This window comes from Pipistrellus kuhlii, unplaced genomic scaffold (genome assembly GCF_014108245.1).
Source record: "Pipistrellus kuhlii isolate mPipKuh1 unplaced genomic scaffold, mPipKuh1.p scaffold_m20_p_9, whole genome shotgun sequence".
Classification (NCBI taxonomy): Eukaryota; Metazoa; Chordata; class Mammalia; order Chiroptera; family Vespertilionidae; genus Pipistrellus; species Pipistrellus kuhlii.
The window spans coordinates 51,301,519-51,324,831 of NW_023425595.1; the positions used below are offsets into that span (position 1 = coordinate 51,301,519).

Sequence of the window (23,313 nt, forward strand, 5' to 3'; positions counted from 1 at the left end):
TACAGAGCGATTTATTCTCCAAATATCCCAGAGATACTAAGGTTGTGGTTGGCAAACCTTGGCTCGTGAGCCACATGTAGCTCTTTGGCCCCTTGAGCGTGGCTCTTCCACAAAATACCACAGTCTGGGCAAGACTATTTTGAAGTGGCATTAGAAGAAATTTAAGTTTAAAAAATTTAGCTCTCAAAATAAATTTCAATCATTGTACTGTTGATATTTGAGTTTGTTGACCACTATACTAAGGCATGAAATACTACAATGCAGAGAGAAATATGATCGCATGTATTGGTCAAGAGGTATTTGGTTAGTCAGCTATACTTGAATAAAAAATAAATTTTAAAATATGATTAAAAACAAACACATATGCTTAGTTACACTGTGGAAAATACCAGCCCCAAATCTCTAGTAACATATACATGACAAGCATTATTTCCCAACCATGCTAAGTATCCACATTACTCATCATTGTGACATAAGGACTAGTGGGACTGGGGAAACACCCCTCATGATGGCTCTTAAATCTGCCATCCTGAAATGACATATTCCAGTTGTAATTACTGGCTAATGAAAGCTGCCTTATCAATGCTGCATGCGATAGGGTTCAGGGAATATACAGGTATACCTCCAGGATGTTGCCACTTCAATACTACACCATTGCAGTTACACTAGTATCACTCTAAAGCAAACTTTAATCTTTTTGCTGGTTCAGAGCCTTGCCTTCAATGAGCAAAGGCAACATCTGTTGTTGTGCCCGGTAGATTCTGGAACCCACAGATCACCAGGGAGCCGAGTCCGATGCAAAGGCAGAAAGTCTTTATTTATTTTAGCCCAGGCTAGGGTCCGAGCTGGGGCACCAGCGCAGTGGCACTCACCCATTCCAAACTCGGACCCTGCTCTAAGTTTCCTTCTAAGTTGTATACTTTAGTCCAGCTATGCAAGCAAGCACCCTTTGCCTCCCCCCTCCTCGTTCCCTTGTGTAAGTCCTCTTTTGCCGTTGCGGCATCTCCCGCATGGGTTGGTCTCCCGTGATTACAGGTTAGGCTGGTCTGTTCCTAGGAGGTGAATTCCACAGAGGTCAGGTCTGTCCTCATGAGATGAGTATCATGAGATGAGTACCTAAGGGATGAAACCTCCCTTGGGGCCTAGGCTTGCTTTAATGTTTGCCATAAAATATTGTATTCTGGCTTTACTCAACCTTATATTTATTGTTGTATTCTGGTGTTACTCAACCTTACATTCCCCACCTTTTCTGGAGGCTATGGTCATTCTTGTCCATAGTTGATCATAAGCCTCTTGTCTCAGTGGAGCTTAATCTCTGGTATTGCTGTCTTAAAACCATTAGTTTGGACCGTGTTTATTCAGTCTTTTACAAAGGCCACTAACCTGTTGATTATGCAGGGCCTAAAAGTAAGTAATAACAAAATAATGATAATGGGTCCCAGTAGAGTGGATAACAGGATTGTAAGCCAGGGAAGTTATCCCAGTTCCTGATCCTACAGCTCCTAGGCCAAATAGAGTTGCAATCATACTGGCTGTAAAGGACTCTCACTTGTACTGGGATGTCTGAGTCCTCTGATTTCCTGGTTCTAGATAATCATATTAAGTCTCTTCTGGGTGGTATAGACGGCCGCACTATTTCAGGTGCAGACAGTCCTTTCAGAGACCCAAACCACAAGACTTTTCCTTTGTTCTAAATTCTAAACTCTAAAGACTAAAAAGTCTGGGAACAGCCCGCAGGGTCCTTCCCAGTCACATCCTGCTGGACATTGGAATGTGGTCCTATCTTGCAATAGCTGGTAATACAGAAGCAGAGCTCAGCGGTTAGTCTCTAAAGGTTATCCACAGTTTCTACCCCTGAAGTTACTGAGTCAGTGGGAATCAATCTCCTGTAGTTCTGGTCCCAGGCACGGGAAAATTGCCTTAGCCTCCAGGTCTCCACCTGGAAGCTGAGATAACTATCCTCTGTTTAAGCAGGTGCAGAAGCCAGAGTGGCAGGGTTAAAATCCAAACAGCAGTTTTTACCCAAGTAAGGTTGTTACCATATTTCATTCCCCAACATTAGTAGTTACACATTCCCACTTAGCACAGCAAAAGGATGCTGGCCCCCCACATTTCCTTCTGACTTCCCCAGTTCTGAACCCCGGACATGCATAAAATCCATATTCGCTCATTCTTATTCGTGCTTGTGCCCGTCCCTCATGTGTCCTTGATATTTCTTCTACCGGACTTACTCTTTCTAAGTTGAAATAAAGATCTGGCCCCCAGGTGTAAAGAGGGGCTACCTCGGAGGTTGCATTGTAGACCTTCAAGGTTTCAAGATTGACAATCTCCTGGGTTAAGGTATAAGGCTGGTGATCAGAGTCCTAAGCCCTATACTCTGAAACTTTATTGTCTCTCAAGAAGGGAGAGAAAAGGAACATAGTCACCAGATTGAGAACGGTCCTCATGATTCTAGTGTCGCTCGCTGTCAGTCTGGTCTTTAATGGATTCTCAGGATCAGTGGTGGCCTTCCATTTGAACCTCTTGCCTTCTTGCTCCGCCTTTTCTGCCTTTCGGGTGTGCGTGTGATGAATCCAGGCAGCCACTCCGTCACCCTTTAGGGCAGTAGGGGTAACAAGGATTATCTGAAACAGCCCTTTCCACCTAGGTTCTAGAGTTTTGCTGTTATGTCTTCAAACCCATACCCAGTCACCAGGCTGGAAGGGGTGAGGCTCAATGTCTCTCCCCTGCCCTTCGTACACTGGTTGGAGTGCAGGCCAGATCTGCCGCTGGACTCTCTTTAAGGCTTGTATTGCCTGTGCAAGTTCCACTGGGCATTCTATTGGTGGATGAGTCTCCCTTTGCTGAGGAAACACAGGCGGAGGGGAACCATACATTATTTCAAAAGGGGTTAATCCTAGTTTATAAGGAGTGTTCCGGGCTCGGAACAGGGCAAAGGGAAGGAGTGTCACCCAGTCCCCGCCAGTCTCTAGGGCCAATTTAGTTAAAGTCTCCTTTGTGGTCCGATTCATCCTTTCTACTTGCCCAGGGCTTTGGGGATTATATGCACAATGTAATTTCCAATCTGCCCCCATAGCCTGGGCTAACCCCTGACTAAATTTTCCCACGAAAGCTGGCCCGTTATGCTCTCTGGTACTCCATAACGAGGCACTATTTCCTCTGGGATTTTCTTAGCTGCCACTATGCCTGTCTCTTTCTTTGTGGGGAAGGCTTCCACCCACCCTGAGAAGGTGTCTACCATCACTACCATCTAGACCCATACTTGCCTGGCTTTACCTCGGTGAAGTCTATTTCCCAAGCCATCCCTGGCTTCCTCCCTCTCTCCCTATTACCTGTGTGGGTCCCTTCTCTTCCCGGTTTCGTAACCTGGCAGGCACGGCAGCTGCTAAGGATAGAGACCATCGCTTTCCCAGGCGTCCGGAAACTGGTGCAAGCGGAGTCCAACAATTGGAGTGCCTTTTTTCTTGCCAAGGTGTGTAGTTTGAGGCAGGTGTTCCAGTAAGTGTCTTCCTAGATTTTCTGGAAGTTTGAATCGGCCTTCTGAATTCCGTAGCCAGCCGTCTTCTTCCCACGAGGCCCATCCTCTAATGCCCAGTCCTTATCAGTGTCCGAGTATTCTGGTTTAGGAGGAAGCACCCCCATCTCCCGTGGGCGTATACTGAGGGTCACAACCAGTTCCTTGGACTCTCCTTCCTCTGCTGCCCCTTTGGCTTCTGCGTCATCTGCAGGGTCTAGAGTCTCTCCTTTCTGGTGGCCTGGAATGTGCACCACAGCAACAGCCTTAGGTAGCAGAAGGGCCTCTAGCAATTGTAGAATCTCCGGCTTATGTTTGATCTCTCTGCCCTCCGCTGTTATAAAGCCCCGTTCTTGGTAGAGGGCCCCAGTGCTATGCACAGTCCCAAAGGTGTACCTGCTGTCAATGTATACGGTTAGCCTCTTCCCCTCCACCCGGCTCAGCGCCTCCGTGAGGGCCATCAGTTCTGCTTTCTGCGCTGACATCCCAGCTGGCAGGCTCGCCGCCCACACCCATTCTCCTTCTGCATCGACCACGGCAGCCCCCGAGTACCTGTGTCCGTCCATCCACGAACCAAGTCAGGTCACCGTTGTCAAGGGGGTGGTCTTGTAGATCCTCCCTTGCCATCTGAACCTCCGCCAGGATCTCAAGACAATTGTGCGCCGGGGGAGGTGCTTCTGGATCCGGGAGCAGCATTGCCGGGTTCAGGGTGGTTGGGGTCTTGAACGAGATTCTGGCTGGGGGCGTCAAGCAGGAGTCCTTGGGAGTGAGTTAGCCGGGCATTCGTCATCCACCTTTCAAGCGGCTGCTTTGGAAAGCCGTCTATAGTCTGAGGGGTAGTAACCTCAAGGAGGTGGCCTAAGGTTAACTTGCCAGCATCCTTGACCAGTAGGGCCGTGGCTGCGATGATTCGCAGACATGCGAGCCAGCCAGCTGCTACTGCATCTAGCTTCTTTGACAAGAAGGCCACCGGCCGTTTCCAAGGTCCCAGAGTCTGAGTCAACACCCCCTCGGCTATCCCCTTTCCTTCACTCACAAAGAGGTGGAATTCTTTTGTAGGGTCAGGTAAGGCCAGCGCTCGGGCTTCCAGCATAGCCTTTCTGAGGGCGTGGAATGCCTCTCCCATAAGCGAGAGTCCAAGTCCATGTGTGTCCCCCTTTCCACCCCTCGTATAGCGGCTTGGCCTTCTCCGCAAACCCAGGGATCCATAGGCGGCAACATTCTACTGAACCTAGGAATTCTCGGACCTTCCGGCAGGTCATTGGCCTGGGTATTCCCAGAACTGTCTGTTTCATCGCATCCGTCAGCCATCGCTGTCCTCCCTTCACCTTGAACCCAGGTACGTTACCTCCTCTCTGCATATCTGAGCCTTCTCGGCACTGACACGGTACCCTAGGGCCCCCAAAGTCAGCAGCAGGTCTTGAGTCCCGTCTAGACATGCCTGGTGAGGAGGCACTGCCAACAGTAGGTCGTCTTCCTACTGGAACAAGGTCAGCTATGGGTGTTGGACTCTGTACTCACCCAGGTCCATGTGAAGCGCCTCATTGAACAGAGGAGGAGAATTCTTAAATCCTCGAGGCAGCCTGGTCCAGGTCAGTTGTCCTTGAATGCCCCTCTCCTCGTCCTGCCACTCGAAAGCGAAAACCTCCTGATTTCGATGAGCCACTGATAGACTGAAGAAGGCGTCTTTCAAGTCCAAGACCGAATACCACGTCTGGTTTGGAGGAAGCGAACTCAACAAAGGATGAGGATTGGGGACAGTGGAGTGGATATCAGACACTCTGGCATACACTTCTCTAAGACCTTGAACTGGCCGATAATCTTTTACTCCTGCTTCTTAACGGGCAGAAGGGGGATTTTCCAGGGCGACCCGCATTTCCGAAGGATGCCAGCATCCAGGAGCCTCCTGATGTGAGAGGTTATTCCCAATCGGGGCCTCCTGGGACATGGGATACTGCCTAACCCAGACTGGCTCTGCGCCAGGTTTCAGTTCAGTGTAAATTGCCGGTTGGTGTTTTGCCCGCCCAGGTTCCCTGGTCTCTGCCGAGGCTTCGGGGAAACTTTGTAACCAATAATGCATTTCTTTTTCATTAGTGGGTTCTGACTCCTGGTACAGTCGGTATTCATCTGCCTGAGTCAGGATTCATACTTGGGTCACTGGGGCTTGAGCTACTGGTCGGCCCTTAGAGTCAGTTATGGTGACTTCATCATCCTCAAAGTAAATGCGGGCCTTCAGTTTGGTGAGGAGGTCTCTTCCTAGTAGGGCACTCGGAGATAACCATAAAGGCACAGCTCACTTGTCCTGTGCTTATGTCTAACTTTCATTTAGTAGTCCGTCTATAGAGTTTCGTTCCAGTCGCTCCTTGTACCCAACTGGTCTTCCTGAGAGTTTGCCTTTAGTATGGGTTATCACCAAGTATTCTGTGTCTGTGTCTACCAGGAAACTCACCGGGTTCCCCTCCACAGTTAATGTTACCCTAGGCTTGGGGAGGGGGACCGAACCTCGACGTCCCTAACCACTATTCTCCTCCTGTTTAACAAAATCTTCTTGGTTTTTTTTCTCTTTATTTTGGGGCACTCCCTCTTCCAATGTCCTTTCTCCTTACAATAGGCACACTGGTCCTTATCTAGTCTTTCCCTATAGGTTCCTCTACTCTCATTCTCTTCTACCTTCTCTTTTTGTCCTACAGCTGCTAGTAGGATTTTAGCCATCTCTTTATTGGCCCTCCTAGCTTCCTTTCTATCCTCCTGCCTTAGTCTTTCTGATCTTGCCTCAGGAGTGTCCCTATTATTAAAGACTTTCTCAGCCACTTCTAGTAGGTATTTTAGAGTCTTTTCTATAAGTCTATCCAACTTCTACAGCTTTCTTTTAATATCGGGTGCGGCCTGGTTAACAAAAGCCATGATAACGGCCGCCCTGGCCTCATCCTAGGAAGGATCATGGGGGTGTACTGCCTAAAAGCCTCCATGATTCGTTCCAAGAATGTGGCCAAGCTCTCTTCCTACCCCTGAAGTACATCCCCTACCTTAGCCAAATTGGTCTGCTTTCGTGCTGCCGCTCGGAGACCGTCCATCAGAGTCTGGCGGTAGACCTGGAGACGCTCCCTACCTTCATCCTCGTTGAAGTCCCATTCCGGCCGCTCTAGAGGGAATGCTGTGTCTATGATTCTGGGGTCAGTTGTGGGTCTCCCGTCGTCCCCAGGGACGAGTTTCCGTGCCTCTCCCTGGATCCGGTCTCTCTCTTCAGTGGTGAACAGGACCCTTAGCAGCTGCTGACAGTCATCCCAGGTGGGTTGGTGAATTAAAAGAGCACAATGTAGAAGGTTAATGAGTTCCTTTGGATTCTCAGAAAAGTTAGCATTCTGAGCTTTCCAGTTATATAGGTCACTGGTTGAGAAGGGCCAATTTTGGGAGATTGGCTCCCCATCGGGTCTAGGAGGTACCAGGGCCCTTAAAGGAAAAGCTTGTGTTTGCTCAAGATCCGGCATCCTTGTTCTCTGCCGGCTTCTGTAAGCTGGCTCTTCTCCAGCCGCACCGACTGCCTCAGCTCTCACTGGAATGGGAACCGGAGCAGATTTATATGGGAGAGGGGGAGTCTCCAGATCAATAAGATCTGGATATAAGGAGGCCGAGGTAGAGTCAGGAAGGACTGGGGGCTTCTCTCTCCATTGCTCCCCTCTCTCCTCCTTGTTCTCCTTCTCTTTAGCAGCCAGCACTTTATTCTCTTTCTCTTTAGCCACCAGCACTTTCTCTTTCTCTTTAGCAACCAGCACTTTGTTGGGCCCTTTAGTGGGCATGATTTGTTGCAACCATGACGGGGGGTTTTCCACCAGGTCCTCCCACACCAGAATATAGGGGATCTGGTCTGGATGCCCATGAGGACCTTTTTCAAAAATAATCTCTTTAACCTTGCCAATTGTTCTTAAGTTAAAGGTTCCCTCTCTAGGCCATCCTACGCCAAAGCTAGGCCATTCAGCATCACAGAAAGTAATGAATTTTCCTTTCTTGACCTCCACCGAGAGGTCCTTTGCTCTTCCCTTAACATCCTTGAAATGCTCAACCATCAGAGAAAGAGGAGTTGTCTGAGTCTGTCCCATTTTATCCGTCCAGTATGTCACTAGAATAACACAAAAGAAAACAAAGTAAGACAAACAGAAAGCACCAAAATACAACCTCCCAACTCTGTGGGAGCAAGTCAGGACCAGAATGGACGACAGTTTCTCACTGACAGACTGTAGCAACCCATCTCGTCCCAACTCAATGAGGGAAATATATTCCCTTTCCAAAGAAACTGGAATGTCTTCCGGCTCCTCCAACCTTACACTTGCCAGTGCGTCCACTGGTTTCTCTGGGTGCTTCCAAGACCAAAATTGAGCTCACAACAGCAACAAGACAACAAGACTTTTAACAGAAGAAAACAGTTCAAACACTCACCACCTCCCTGTCAAGGAAGACTTTCCAAACTGGTAGTCCTGTGGGGTGATGTGGATCCCAGATGAGCCCCCAAATGTTGTGCACAGTAGATTCTGGAACCCACAAACCACCAGGGAGCCGAGTCCGATGCAAAGGCAGAAAGTCTTTATTCTAGCTCGAGTTAGGGTCCGAACCGGGGCACCAGCACAGTGGCACTCACCCGTTCCAAACTCGGACCCTGCTCTAAGTTTCCTTCTAAGTTTTATACTTTAGCCCAGCTATGCAAGTAAGCACCCTTTGCCTCCCCCTTCCTTGTTCCCTTGCGTAAGTCCTCTTTTGCCGTTGCAGCATCTCCCGCATGGGGATGGTTGTCTCCTGTAATAACAGGTTAGGTTGGTCTGTTCCTGAGAGGTGAATTCCACAGCAGTCAGATTGGTCATCATGAGATGAGTATCATGAGATGAGTACCTAAGGGATGAAACCTCCCTCGGGGCCTAGCCTTGCTTTAATGTTTGCCATAAAATATTGTATTCAGGCTTTACTCAACCTTATATTTATTGTTGTATTCTTGTTTTATTCAACCTTACACTGTGAAGTGCAATAAAGAAAAGTTCATTTAAAGAAGTTATATCTGTAGTCTTCCATTTAGGAGGGGCAGCAAATATTTAGAAATGATGACTTAGTCTTCCACAGTGAACTCAATTTCCCAGGAAATTGTTTTAGAAACACAGTGTGTTTGTGTATCCCAGTGGACAGAAGAACAATGTGATTCAAGGTCTTTGCTATGTGATATGTGGAGTGGGGTGGAGCCTGTGGTGGCAAAAAGAAAAAATGAATTTTTAGCAGTTTCTGTGTATGACATACTTGGGAAAGGGGGGAAAATATCCAAAGAGGCATTCATGAAGCTATCTAGAAGATTGGTTATGAATGCACAGTAATGTCCCTTAAAAGAAACCAGCTAAGAAGAGCTCCATTATTATTTTTAAATTGTTATTGAATTTATTGGGTGACATTGGTTAATAAAATGATATTGGTTTCAGGTGTACAACCCTATAACACAACATCTGTATACTGTGTTGTGTGTTCATCAACCCAAGTCAAGTCTCCTTCCATCATTATTTATCCCCCCTTTATCCTCTTTGACTTCCCCTACTGACTTTTCCTCTGGTAATCACCATACTGTTGTCTGTGTCTAGGAGTTGTTTTTTTGTTTTGTTTTATTTCTTTGCTTAATCCTTTGAATTTTTTCACCCATCCCCCCCCCAAATTCTGCCTCTCTCTGACAGCTGTTAGCTTGCTCTCTGAATCTATGAGTGTGTTTCTATTTTGTTTGTTTATTCTGTTCATTCAATTCCACATATGAGTGAAGTCATATGGTAGTTGTCTTTCTCTAATTGACTTATTTCACTTATATAATGCTCTCCAGGCCCACTCATGCTGTCAAAAAGTTAAAATTTCCTCTTCCTTTTTATGGCCGAGTAGTATTCCATTGTGTAAACGTAACACAGCTTTTTTTATCCACTCATCTACTGATGGGAACTAGGGTTGCTTCCAAATCTAGGCTATTCTAAATAATGCTGAAATGAACACAACTGCATATATTCTTTCAAATCAGTGTTTTGGGTTTCCTCAGATAATATTCCTAGAAGTGGAATCTCTGGGTTATAGGCGATACTACTTTTGAGGTGACACCATGCTGCTTTCTCAGTGGCTGCATCAATCTGCATTCCCACCAGCAGTGTACAAGGTTCCCTTTTCTCCACACCGTTGCTGACACTCACTGTTGGTTGATTTATCTAGGATAGCTGTTTTGACAGGTGTGAAGAGCCATATCAGTTTTTAAGGCCTCTGGAGTTAGACTGCTGCTTATTTGCATGTGTAACTGAATGTACTTGGTCTAAGATAAGGCTGCTCTTTTCAGTTAAGTTTGTCATTAAATTGTGAATGACTTGAGATTAAGAAAAGAAGAATCAATAACAGAATAAACAAGAAGTGGATAATAATGGAATAAAAATGGCACAATAAGCCCTTTTTGAGCAGTAGTTATACATCAGAAGATAAATTTTCTAAATAAGATACTCATTGTGAATACAGGGTGGGGCAACATTAGGTTTACAGCTGTGAGTATGCAAAGCACAGAGTTGATTCTTGTATTATTTGTTATTTTCCATATGAACAACTGTAAGCCCTTTTTTTTGTCCCATTGTGTATTTTAATGGATAAGAAATTGGAAGACATAAGAAAAAAAAATCCCCCTCAAATTTGAAAATAAAAGCCTGAAAAAGCAACACCAAGCATATATGAACCAAATATAAATCAAAAGAGTTGAAATCTCAAAATTCGCATTGTCCAGAGGCATTTGGGAAATGTCTACTTTCCTGATTTGGGGGGAGAAATGGAAAGCAAAGCGGCAGGAGAGGATGAACCTCTATGTGCCCCTGCCTGAAATAATCCAACATCCTGAGCATACCTCTCTCCAAAGTCCACGTTCTGAGAATACACTCTAACCTTGACTTTCAAGCCATACACATACTGAACATTTATTTTCATCACTGTTAATTCATGCTATATTCAGTGAAAGCAGTGGCAAGATTTATTATTTTTTTCAATCATACAAGAGGGATTAAATGGAGAGACAGGAATTTGAATTAATTACTGAGGTTGAAGCATGCAGCAATAGGGTCAGGAAGGATGGTATTTGAAAATGTAAATAGAAAGAAAGATATACATAGAAGGAGAATCAAGAGACTGGGAGTTGAACCAAGAGATTATAGCAATAGTCCTGGCATATGGCAAAAAATGCTTGGTTTTGCTATTGATTATCCCTACAATACAAAATTAAAGAAATTAAAGGTCAAAGAGAAAATCTGTATACAATGGAAGTACAAATATATCAACTCTGTTTCAAATAGTCCAAAGAAAAAACAGAAGCGGCAACAACAAAACTTAATCTAAATGCTAACAATGACATTTAATAGAGGGACCATCCAGGCAATAATGAGGGTTTCCATAGTGCCAGGCTTCAAGTCCTTACTGGTGTGGCATTTGTTGGTAAGAAAGGATGTGGTAACTAAACTCATTTGTGTTTTTTGTTGTTTTGTTTGTTTTGTTTTTGTTTTTGTTTTACTGTGCCCAACACAGATAGACTAATTTTGTTTTCCTTAACATATCAGGGGGATACACATATTAGGAAAGGGGTATTAAGAAAGCATGATAAGAGAATGGGAAAAGAAACAAGCACATACCCTACATCTATGTTTTTCACTTTTACATTCTTATGTTAAAGTCTGAAGATTTATCTGCAGGTAAGGGAATGGATACCAGAACTATTATGAGATGTCAACTCATCCAAATAGGGATTTCTTCAAGGTGGTTCCTTATAGTTTGCAGTAGGAGAAATATTGAAAATTATCTAAAGCCTGGTTTTGGATTTGTTCCTGGCTTAAAAGGTGGAATATTGAGGGGGGAGGGGGGGGAGTGTATTTTTGTTTTTAGATTTAAACTCTTTTGAATAACTGCTTCCTTGCAATTTGAAAAAAAAAATTACCTCACAATTTCTTTTATCTACATCATGATTCATTTTTTTATGTAAAGATTGGCTTCTATTAAAGTCATGTAGACACAAAGCAGAGACCTTGATGCTTTTCAATTACATTGATTTTGAAAATAGATTTTGTGAGAACACTGTTGAACTCAAACAAGTGCGATCTGAAGTCTAGGCTAAGAGTTTGCTTTTCATCCATGTCTCTTGGCATCTCATTATGGCTGGTTGGTATTCATAAGCATATCAGTGAGTGAAATTCACAAGAAGAAATATCCTTGGCTTACTCATATGTGTCAATGAATTCATAGAGAGATAGTCAAAGGAAAAGACAGTAGAGAGATGGCAGACTAACTGTAGCTTTTTGTCCTTTCAGGGTCTTTTTTACCTGAATTGCAAATTTTCAAATCATTTAATGTGAACAAAAGAGATGTGTGATTGTACTAGTATGTGTGTGTGCACATGTGACTGAAACAAATGATTTAAAGCAGTTGGCTTGTCTCAAAAAATGTTAAATAATAATGTGCAAAGTTAAGAAACTGGCTCAACTTAGTTTATAATATTTGCCAGTCATTTTTCCATTCAATGTGTTCCTAAATTTAGTGTCTTCAGTTGTAAAAATAGGCTAATAGGAGGCCCTAACAGTAATATTTCAATTATTGTTCTATGAGGACTTGATACTTGTGACATACTTAATAATGTTAATTAATGCTTTGTTTTTGTTATAACCTTTTTTAATCCTCACCTAAGAAAATGGTTTTATTAACTTTTTTTTTTTTTTTTAGAGAGAGAGAAAGTAGGGGGAAGACACACACACACACACACACACACACACACACACGTGTGTGTGTGTGTGTGTGTGTGTGTGTGTGTGTGTTTAAATAAAAATATGTTTTTAATATAGAAACATTGACCAGTTGCTTCCTTTAGGCACACCAACCAGGGATGGCACCATTAACCTAGATATGTGTTCTGACCAGGAATCGAACCTGCAACCTTGCAGATCCTCCAACCAACTGAGCCACCTAGCCAAGGCTAACTTAATATGTTTAACAAGTCACTTGGCAAATATTTCAAACTTATAGGGAAAGTTCAAGAATAAATACAGAGAATATCTTAATCCCTTTTATACAGCTTTAACTATTGTTAATATTTTATCTCATTTGAATCAGTTGAGTAAAATATGACTTTTTACTATAAGATTTTTCTCTGTATTTCCTAAGAAGTGGGATAATATTATATATAACCATGGAACAGTCATTAACTATAATAACAGTAGTGTGATTAATAGTTATATTTATATTTATTTTTATTTTTTAATATATTTTATTTATTTTTTACTGAGAGGAAGGGAGAGGAATAGAGAGCTAGAAACACTGATGAGAGAGAAACATTGACCACCAGGGATGTGCCCCCAACCAATGTATATGCCCTGGATTGGAATTGAACCTGGGACCCTTCAGTCCACAAACCTACACTCTATCCAGTGAACCAAAGTGGTTTCGGCTAATAGTTATATTTAATATATGATGTGCAATTAAATTATTTCACTTGAACAAATAATTTCCTTTATACCATTTCTTTTACTACTATAGGATATAGGTATTCTTTTAAGTTGTCTTATAAACTTTTTAAAAATTAGAACAGCTGTACAGTATTACTTGTCTTATGATATTGACATTTTAAAAGAATATAGTTATCTTCTATTTATATGTAATAGATGGTTCCGCAATCTGTTTTTCTAATGTTTCCTCATCATTAAGTCCTCATTATATATTTTTGGCTGGAATAGTACTTAAATGATGAAGTGTTCCTCTCAGATATTGATTCTGAAAGCATATGAGGTATGCATCTGTCCCCACTGCTGATAACCAAATTTGAATACCCAGACAAGGGTGGTATCTGATTTCTCGATCATATAATTTACTATCTTTCCCTTAAAACTAATGAGCAATTTGTGGGAGATGCTTTTGGGGTGTGAAAATATTCTGTGCTTTTTGATATTTCCACCCAAAGCATTTCATCCATTGATTATTCTCTACTTAACAAAACTTAACTATGTGGTTGCAAGATGATAATTTTCCAATGCAAGCACCTCTTACACATTTACTAGCTGTCATTTGCCATTTTATTGTAAGCAAAAGCTTTCCTCTTATTTTAAAAAAATATATTTTTATTGATTTGAGAGAGGAAAGGAGAGAGGGAGAGAGAGAAAACCAATGATGAGAGAGGATCACTGATCTGCTGCTTCCTGCACACCCCACACTGGGGATAGAGCTCATAATCCCAGCATGTGCCCTGACCAGGATTCAAACTGTGATCTCCTGGTTCATAGGTTGACACTCAACCACTGAGCCATGCTGGCCAGGCAACTTCCCTCTTATTTATAAATATTAGTTTGTGTTTATATGTGCATTTATGTCTATTAATGATTGAGATAGACAAATATATTTTTATTGTTTCTAGTTCATTATCATACTTAATTATCTTGGTGTTCAGATTATCCCTTTTCAGCCTAGCACTTGTGCCCATGTGCCATCACTTTTGACAGCTTTTTACTTATGACATCATAAACCTGAAAAAAAAAACCCAAAAAACACAACCCTTTCTTTTAGTGGGAAATATTATCAGAAAATAAGATCTCTGAATTCTAGGTGTATTTATACTTTATACTTGCTCAGATACATTTGCTTCTAAGCCCTTTCATTGGTTAGACCTAGGAAATACAGGCATATGTATATATTCATATATCTGTATCTATATACACATACATGTATGAATAACCCTGTTTATGTACATTTTAATGCATATACACATATAAACACATATTTTATAAATCATGAGTTTATGCCTGTACCCCCAAATTGAATAAATTCATAAGTTCCTTTCTTTTATTCCCCTATTCTAAATTTTTATTTTCCTGCTTCACCATTAAAAACTCTGATTTCAATATCTGTATATTTACTAATTTTCTGAATTCTAAAATACATCTAAAATAGGTAACTAACTAAATGGGAGAATATAATTATAAACAAGAGCTCCAAAAAGGACCAATATGGAAAATATTTAAAGAACTCATATAATTCAACACCAAACAAAAAATCCAATTTAAAAATGGGGAGAAGACCTAAACAGACACTTCTCCCAAGAAGACATGCAAATGGCCAACAGATAGTAAAATTGAACAACTTTTCATATAACTATTAGGAAAATGCAAATCAAAACTGCAATGAGATACTACCTCACATCTGTTAAAATGGCTAGTATCAACAAGATAAGTAATAATTGTTGGAGGGGTTATGGAGAAAAAGAAACCCTTATTCACTGCTGATGAAAATGTGAATTGTTTAGCCACTATGAAAGACAGTATGGAGATTCTTCAAAAATTAAGAGTAGGTGTGATGAAGGCTCGGTAGAGGGTTGGGTGCAGGGTGGAGAGGGTCAATGGGAAAAAAGGGACATCTGTAATACTTCCAACAATAAGATAGGAATCATCATATGACCCAGCAACCCCTCTTTCTGGGTATCTCGCTGAAAAAATTTGAAAACATTTATTTGCAAACATATGTGCACCCTTATGTTCATTGAAGCATTATTCACAGTGGCCAAGACCTGGAAAAGACTTCATTGTCCTTTGATAGATGATTGAATAAAGCAGGTGTGGTACATAAATACAATGCAATATTACTCAACCATAAGAAAAGATGAAATACTGCCATTTGAGACAACATGGACAAATCTTGAGAATATTGTGCTAAGTAGAATAAGTTAGTTACAAAAGGTCAAGGACCATATGATTTCACTCATCTGTGGGACATAAATCTAAAAACAACGCATCAAAACACAAGAAAAACAAACACATAGACCTAGACAACAGTATGGTAGTCACTAGGGGGAAGGGATGTGGGTAGTAATTAAAGGGTAAAGGGGGTCTAGTATATGGTAATGGGAGATTTGACTTTGATTAGTGGGCTCACAGTGCAATTATACAAATGATGTAGCATAACATTTTACACTTGAAACCTACATGATTTTATTAATCATATCACCAGCAAACTTAATTACAAATAAATATTAACAGAATCATTTCAGAATTTCTTTTACTCATACAACTAAAAATGAAGTGCTCTAAAAAGAGCCCAGGACTTGTCTATAGATATCCCTTTCCATCACTAACACATACCACTCAATACTGAGGATACACAGACAAATAATGTGTTTATAAGTTTTTTTTTTTTCTGCTCCACTGAATTTATGATATTTCTTCAAAAGTATTCATTTTTAGCATTTTTTTTTTCTGTTTTAGGTCTCCTTCCTTTATTATTAATATAGACCTTTCATCTTTTTATTGTAGAACTAGAGGCCCGGTGCATGAGATTCGTGCACTGAGATTGGTTGGCCCCTCAGCCTGACCTGTGCCCTCTTGTAGTCCAGAACCCCTGTGGGGGGAGGGGCAACTAAGCAGGCAGGCAGACATCCATCCCTCTTGTAGTCCAGGGCTCTTGTAGTCCTGGATTCCTTGCTCCTTACCACCTGCCTGTAGCAGAGGCAGAAGAGGCTTAACCGCTGATGCTATGCTTGCTAGCCCGTGAGTCCAGCTCCTGTGGGAGAGCACTGATCACCAGTGGGAAGCTCCTGTGTTGAGCTTCTACCCTGGTGGTCAGTGTGCGTCATAGCAACTGATTCTGCCTTCTGATCAATTTGCATATTATGCATTTATTATATACTAGAGGCCTGATGCACAAAAATTCATGCAAGAGTAGGCCTTCTTTCCCCCAGCTGCCAGCACTGGCTTCCCTCCAGCACCTGGAACCCGGGATGCTTCTCTCCTCTGGCTGCCCTCAGGCACCTGGGACTCTGGCTAGCTTCCTTCTAGCTCTGGATTCCTCAGGAAGGAAGTCCGGAAGATATCCAGTCTAATTAGCATATTATCCTTTTATTATTATAGAGGATATTGGCATGCTCTCCCCCCAAAATAGCAACAACAACAGAACACACCCACAGATTGTGGAAAAAGGCATACTCAGAAATCTGTGTCCTTTCTTTATCCATTTCACTATGATTTCCCTACTCCCTCCAAGGTAATCCATTTCATTGTTTTTGTTTATCATTTCTATATTTTTTTTGAAAGACAAGCAAATATGTTTTCTTATTCTTTTTAAAAGAGAAAATGACATGTTAATTTCTTTTTCTCTGTTTATAGGACTCATTCTATTTTTTAAAGTCTTATTGTACACCTGTGATATATATAACATAGTTAATGTACCTGCTGTGCTTGAATATTTAGTTAGTTTACAATAGTCTACAATGATAAATGGTGCTGTAGTGACTAACTCGGTGCATATGCATTTTTCTATTTTGAGAAGTGCATCTTCAGGGAATATTCTTAGAAGTAGGATTGCTGAGTTGAAAGATAGATGCACCTAGAGCTTCATTAACTATTGCCAACCACAGGGGTTGTATCAATTTGTAATCCCGGTAGCTGTGTGTGACGCTGTTTTAGATCATTGCCAATTTTGTGAGTTATGATATTATGCTTACATAAACCTTGGGAAGCAAGTATTATATTTATAATATAAAGAATGAGAGTTGCAAAGAGATTGTGTAACTTTCTGAGGTTCTCTGGTAATTGGTGAAATCTGGGTTCAAACTCATATAATTGTTTTCAAGTTTATATTTTAAGAAACGGAAACTCAAGTTTCATCTTTTTCAAAACTTCCCTGGGAAGATAGACATGAAATTTCATGGTGACAGTTCATGTCACCATATGTGAAAAATAAAGACACTAATTTCTAAGGAAATAATAACTCATTCTTCATATGTCAAGGATTATAAAACTTTTTAATTTAAGGGGGAATGATGCAAAGGCCTAGAAAAAATAATAGAATCTTAAAATGATAAAAGGAGACTTTCCATATAATAAAGTACCTATCCATGATCATTTTGAGAGTAAAAAAAAGACTAATATAATATTTAGAATGATATTTACATAATTATAATATTTTGAAACATTTATTGACAAAGTAACATTGGTAAATAACATTATGTAGATTTCAGATGACCATTATAATTGGTGGGGTCACAGCTGGCAAGTGCAGTGAGTCTAATTTCCACACCTTACCATACAGTATATGTATGGACCTCCTTTACACACATGGTCCTCTCCCTGCCCCCTTTTCCTCTGGCAAACACCAGTTTTTTGTCTGTACCAATGAGTTTATTTCATTTGCTACATTTAAAAAAATATTTTATTGATTTTTTTTTTTTTTTACAGAGAGGAAGAGAGAGGAATAGAGAGGTAGAAACATTGATGTGAGAGAAACATCTATCAGCTGTCTCTTGCACACCCCCTACTGGCGATGTGCTGGCAACCAGGTTACATGCCCTTGACTGGAATCGAACCCAGGACCTTTCAGTCTGCATGCGGATGCTCTATCAAGTGAGCCAAACTAGTTTCAGCCATTTGCTACCTTTTTATTTTATATCACACAGATGAATGAAATCATACTTTTTGTCCTTTACTTGTGAGTTATTTCACTTTGCATAATACCCTCAAAATTCGTTCATGTTGTCACAAATTGCAATATTTAATCTCTTTTATGGCTGATAGTATTCCATTGTGTAGGAGTTGTGTACGTGTGTGTATATCCATTCTTCTTTATTCATTCATCAATAGAAGGATATTTAGGCTGTTTCATATCTTGGCTTTTGTAAATAATGCTACAGCTAACATAAGGGTGCATATATTGTTTCTGATTAGTATTCTCATATTCTTTGGATAAATAAAAAGAATAGGGATTGCTGGGTCATATAGTAGTTTTATTATTAATTTTTGAAGGAACCTGTATACTGTTTTCCTATAGTGGCTGTACAACTTTGCAATCCCACCAAAGAGGGTTGCCTTTTCTTCACATTCTCTCCATCACATATTTCTTGTCTTTTAGATGATAGCCATTCTGTGGGTGTGAGGTTATATTTCATTGCAGTTTTGACTTGTATTTTCCTAATGATTAGTAATGTTGAACATCTTTCTTGTGCTTGTTTTAATATTATGTCAAAAGCATTTTTCTAAAGAATATATTTTAACCTTATAATTTTATATTTCAAAAATTACCATCATTATCTATATATAGAAAAGCCTAAGCAACTGAATGACCATATGACTGGTTGACTGGTCAACCAGTTGATATAACACACACTGACCTCTGGGGGGCAGATACTCAATGCAGGAGTTGCCCCCTGGGTGGTCACTGCATTTCCACAGCCAACCTCCTGTGGCAGGTCAACATCCCTTGGTCCCTCTCATTGGTCAGCCAACCTCCCACAGTCTCCTTACCCCCTGCTGACCATTCTCCCGTGGTCCCTACCCCCTGTCTGGCCAAACTCTTGTGGTCCCTTCCCCCGGGCCCCCTGATCAACCCTGATCACTGGCCAGGCTGAGAGACCCCACCCATGCATGAATTTGTGCACCAGGCCTCTAATCCTATATAATAAAAGAGTAATATGCAAATCGTCCCCTCAACAGGGAGTTCATCCAGGAGTTTGGCCAGGGGGCAGGGCCAGTCGGGGGAAAGGAGGGAGGCCCTAGCTGCTGGTGGCCACCAGGGGAAGGCGGGAGCCCTTTTTCAGCAGCAGCGGCAGGCAGCCAGGCAAAGGGAGGGAGTACCGGGCTGGCAGCTGGCAGTTAATAGGAACCCTACCAGTACATGATTTTCATGCACTGAGCCTCTCTAGTCTATATATATATAAAAGCCTAAGTGACTGTTTGACCGTTCAAGAGTTTGGCTGTTCGACTGTTCAACGGTTTGACAGTTTAACCATTCAACTGGTAGCTATGATGTGCACTGACCACCAGGGGACAGATGCTCCGACTGGTAGGTTAGCTTGCTGCTGGCATCCAGCCCATTGGGACTGATTGAGATGGGCTGGAAAAGTCATGGGGCCCTCCTGCAGCCCCTCCCTAGCCCTAATTGTGCACTGGTGGGGTCCTAACCTGTGCCCTCTCACAATCCAGAGCCCCTCAGGGGATGTCCACAGGCCAGGCTGAGGAACCCCTGCCAGTGCATGGATCTGTATACCAGGCCTCTAGTTATTGTATAAATGGTTAATAAATTTGAAATTGCTGACTCTTTCAGTTGACCACTCTCTATACACCATATTATTTCCAATTGAGAAAACAGCCTAAACAATAAGATCTGAACACATTCTGCCACATAGAAAAAAATCTTCAGTATGATTCTTTGCATTGAATTATGTAAAGTTTTCTTTGCCTTCATTTAGAGTAACTTTCCCAATCAATTTGTTTGACAGGACAAAATTCACCAAATATGTTGTCTCTGTTTATAGTTTTTTAAGGATTTTACTAAGTGTAGATGCTCCAAAGTAATATATATCTGTTTTCATCTGCTCTTGTACGGAATGTAAAGGAGTCTTCCCACAGGTCATGTCATGTGAAATATTCCACAGCTCACTTAGGAAACTGAGCTCTCACCAAGTTTAATTTGTTCAATTTCTCCCTTGCTTTATGCAAATTTTTTTATTTCCTTTCTGTTTGCATACTTTGTTTTCAATAATTCAAAGTGACCAAAATTTCCTATGCTAAAATTTATGACATTCTAATTTATTCAATATTTTACTTAACAGTTTCTCATCAATTAAAAAATAATCATCTAATGAAAAAAGAATTATCTTCCCAAATCTAATAGCATATAGGACATGTAGACTAATTTAAAAATTGGCTATTGAAAGGTTCAAAATTTCTAAAATTGAGCTGATTAAGGACATTCAATAAAAAGTATTTTTTTAAAATTATATTCAACCTCACTATGAGGACCATGAAAATTTTGTCAGTCAGTTGCTGTTTATGTATGTAAAATTAACTATATTTGTCAATTACAATATTTTTTGATAGAATATCATATCATAGCTTACTTGAATAAAATTATAAATCCTATGTATCTTACAAATACTTTCAAGTACATTTATAGGTTTCATAACTTGGTAGGAACATTGACTTTTCTGTTTTCTAAAAATATTTATATTTGTGTTATAACACTTAAAATTTTATCTTTACTGACCTTTTTAATTGAATTACAATAGCACTTAATATCTAATTTCAATGATTAAAAATGTGTATTCAAGAGTTTTATTTTTATTCCCTGAATTGGTTGAAAATACTGAACAATTACTTCAAGTATCAACATATCCAATTATGCTAAAATAATAACATTAGCATCATTCAACTAAGTTCTTCTGCTATAGGAGTTGGTGTGTTAGGAGGTATCATTTTACTTTACATGCATGCATAAGAATATTTGGAATTGTAAAAAATATATAAAATATATAAAATAAAACAACAAATAATATATAAATGAACAGTTTTCACTTGCCCTTGTTATTTATCTGGCTGATATTCTTCTTAAAATACTGACTTTTTATTTTATTTTAATATAGTTAACATATAACATTGTATAAATTAAGGTACATACTATATTAATTGGATACACTTATATATTGTACTGTTGCTATTGTCGCAATTATTAGAATACATTTATCATACCATACTTTTGAGTGGGTAGAATAATTAATAATTAAATTCTAGGCTCTTAGCAAATTTGACCATAACATAGTATCATCTCTACTCACTATACTGTGCATTAGATCTCTGGAACTTATTATTCATTGCAAGTTTGTGCCCTTAGCCACCCTGTTCTGTCCCTCCAACCCCCATCTCACCACAATTTTATTGTATTGGCTTTTTTGTATTCCACATATGAGTGATATCACATTTTTTTGCCTTTCTTTCTCTGATTTACCTCATATAGCATAATGTTCTCAAGGTCCATCCACATTTTGAAATAGCAGTATTGCCCTTCTTTATCATGGCTGAAAATATTCCACTGTGTGAATGTATGTTCAGGGATACATTCCAAAACCTCTAGTGCATGCCTTAAACCACAAATAGCACCCAAACACCAAAATACATATAAAAGGGTGGGCAAAAAGCAGGTCTATAGCTGTTCATATAAAATAATGCAATAATTAATAATATAAGAATAGACTGTGTTTTCATACAATTGTAAACCTACTTTTGCCCACAGTGTATATATTTTCACTTAAAGAATTATTGTTTCTCTTCGACATATATGACTTATAGCAATAAATTCTTGTGCTTTGGGGATATTAAGTAAAATAAGAATTACTTGAACATAAACAATGACAATTGAACTAATATCAAGATGATTACTAAGTCACTAACTGATGAGTAGCATATATAATGGATATTCTCATCCAAAGGGTAATTAACATTTTGAGGACAGAGGAGGATGGCATGAGATTTAACTACATTACTCAGAACAGCATGCAACTTAAAACTGAATAATTGTTTATTTCGGAATTTCCCATTTAATGTTTTCAGACTATGACTTATTGTAGATAACGGAAACTATGCAAAGCAGAAATGCTGGCAAGTGGCAAAATTGTATAGTCAATTCAGTTTGCTATTATTTTGTTGAGAATTTTTGCATTTATGTTTCTCAGAGTCATTGGCCTTAATTTTACTACAGCATTGTATATGCCTTTTAATTTGAGAATTCAGTCCATTTACATTTAAAGTAATTATTGATAGACATGAACTTATTGCCATTTTCTTAATTGTTTTCTTATTGTTTTGTAGTTTCTGTTTTCTTCTCTTGCTCTCTTCCTTTATAATCTGATGTTTCTTTTTTGGTGCGCTTACAGTTTGTTTTTTCTAACTATCTTGTGTGTATCTATGATAGATTTTTTGTTCTGTGATTACCGTGAGGCTTACATATAACAACCTATATTTATAACATTCTCTTTAAGTTGATAACATCCTACTTGGCACACATTCTAAAACTCTAAATTATAGTCCCCCATATTTTTCATTTTGATGTTACATTTATGTCTTTTAATTTGTATATTTAACATATTTAACTAATTGTTATAGTTATTATTTTTACTACTTTTTCATCCTTTACCTTCATATAAGCTTCTTGCAGCTTTATAAGTAATTAATCTACAGCCTGTGCTCTATAATTGCTTTTACCAATAAGATATGTATTTTCATATATTCTTGTTACTAATTAGTACCCTTTATTTCAGTTTCAAGAAGACTCTTTAACATTTTTTTTTTTTTTTGTAATTTCAGTTTAGTAGTAAAAAGCTATTTTAGCTTTTGCTTGTCTGTCTTCTTCAATATAAACAATAACTTTTCTGGATAAAATAGTCTTGAAGGTTTCTTTCTTTTTTTTCCTTTTTTTTCCCTTTTAGCACTTTGAACATATGGTGCTATTCCCTCTGGCCCGCAAAGTTGTACTAAAAATATGCAGACTGTTTTATGGGATTCCCTCATACCCAACAAGTAGTTTTTCTCTTGCCACTTTTAAAACTCTATTTGTTTTTAACTTTTGAGGTTTTAATTATAATTTACTTGGTGTGGCTCTCTTTAGGTTCATCTTATTTGAAACTCTATGCACTAGGGCAGCAGACATAAAAAGCAACATAACACTTCTGTGTAACAGATCCCCTGTGGGAGGTGCTGGCACTGTGGGTGTGGCAGAGGGAGGGTACAAAGATGGCACCCACCACTTCAGCCAGAAAGAGGGTGCAGAGAAGTATCCGTGGCTTTAGCGAGGCGGAGGGAGGAAAGCCCAAAGATGGCTCCTGCTGGCGTTAGTGATTGAGCGGGTGATGCAGAGATTGCCTCTCCACCCCCACCTCCTTGAGGGAGTAAGAGGGTGAGCACCAAGATAGTGCTGGCTGGCTAAAAGAAGAATCCTTTCTGCCCACTGGCTTTAGTGAAGGAGAAAGAGGCCAGATGGCT

At 40.1% G+C, this 23,313-nt stretch overlaps 1 protein-coding gene and 1 pseudogene across 1 annotated transcript in view; both read right to left on the reverse strand.

Annotated features, from left to right (window-relative positions):
• Positions 1 to 23,313, reverse strand: part of CCDC82 (coiled-coil domain containing 82) — a 741,906-nt gene that overhangs the window by 455,540 nt on the left and 263,053 nt on the right. The gene's annotated exons all lie outside the window — the stretch shown is intronic.
• On the reverse strand, positions 2,364 to 3,402 carry LOC123651927 (annotated as a pseudogene).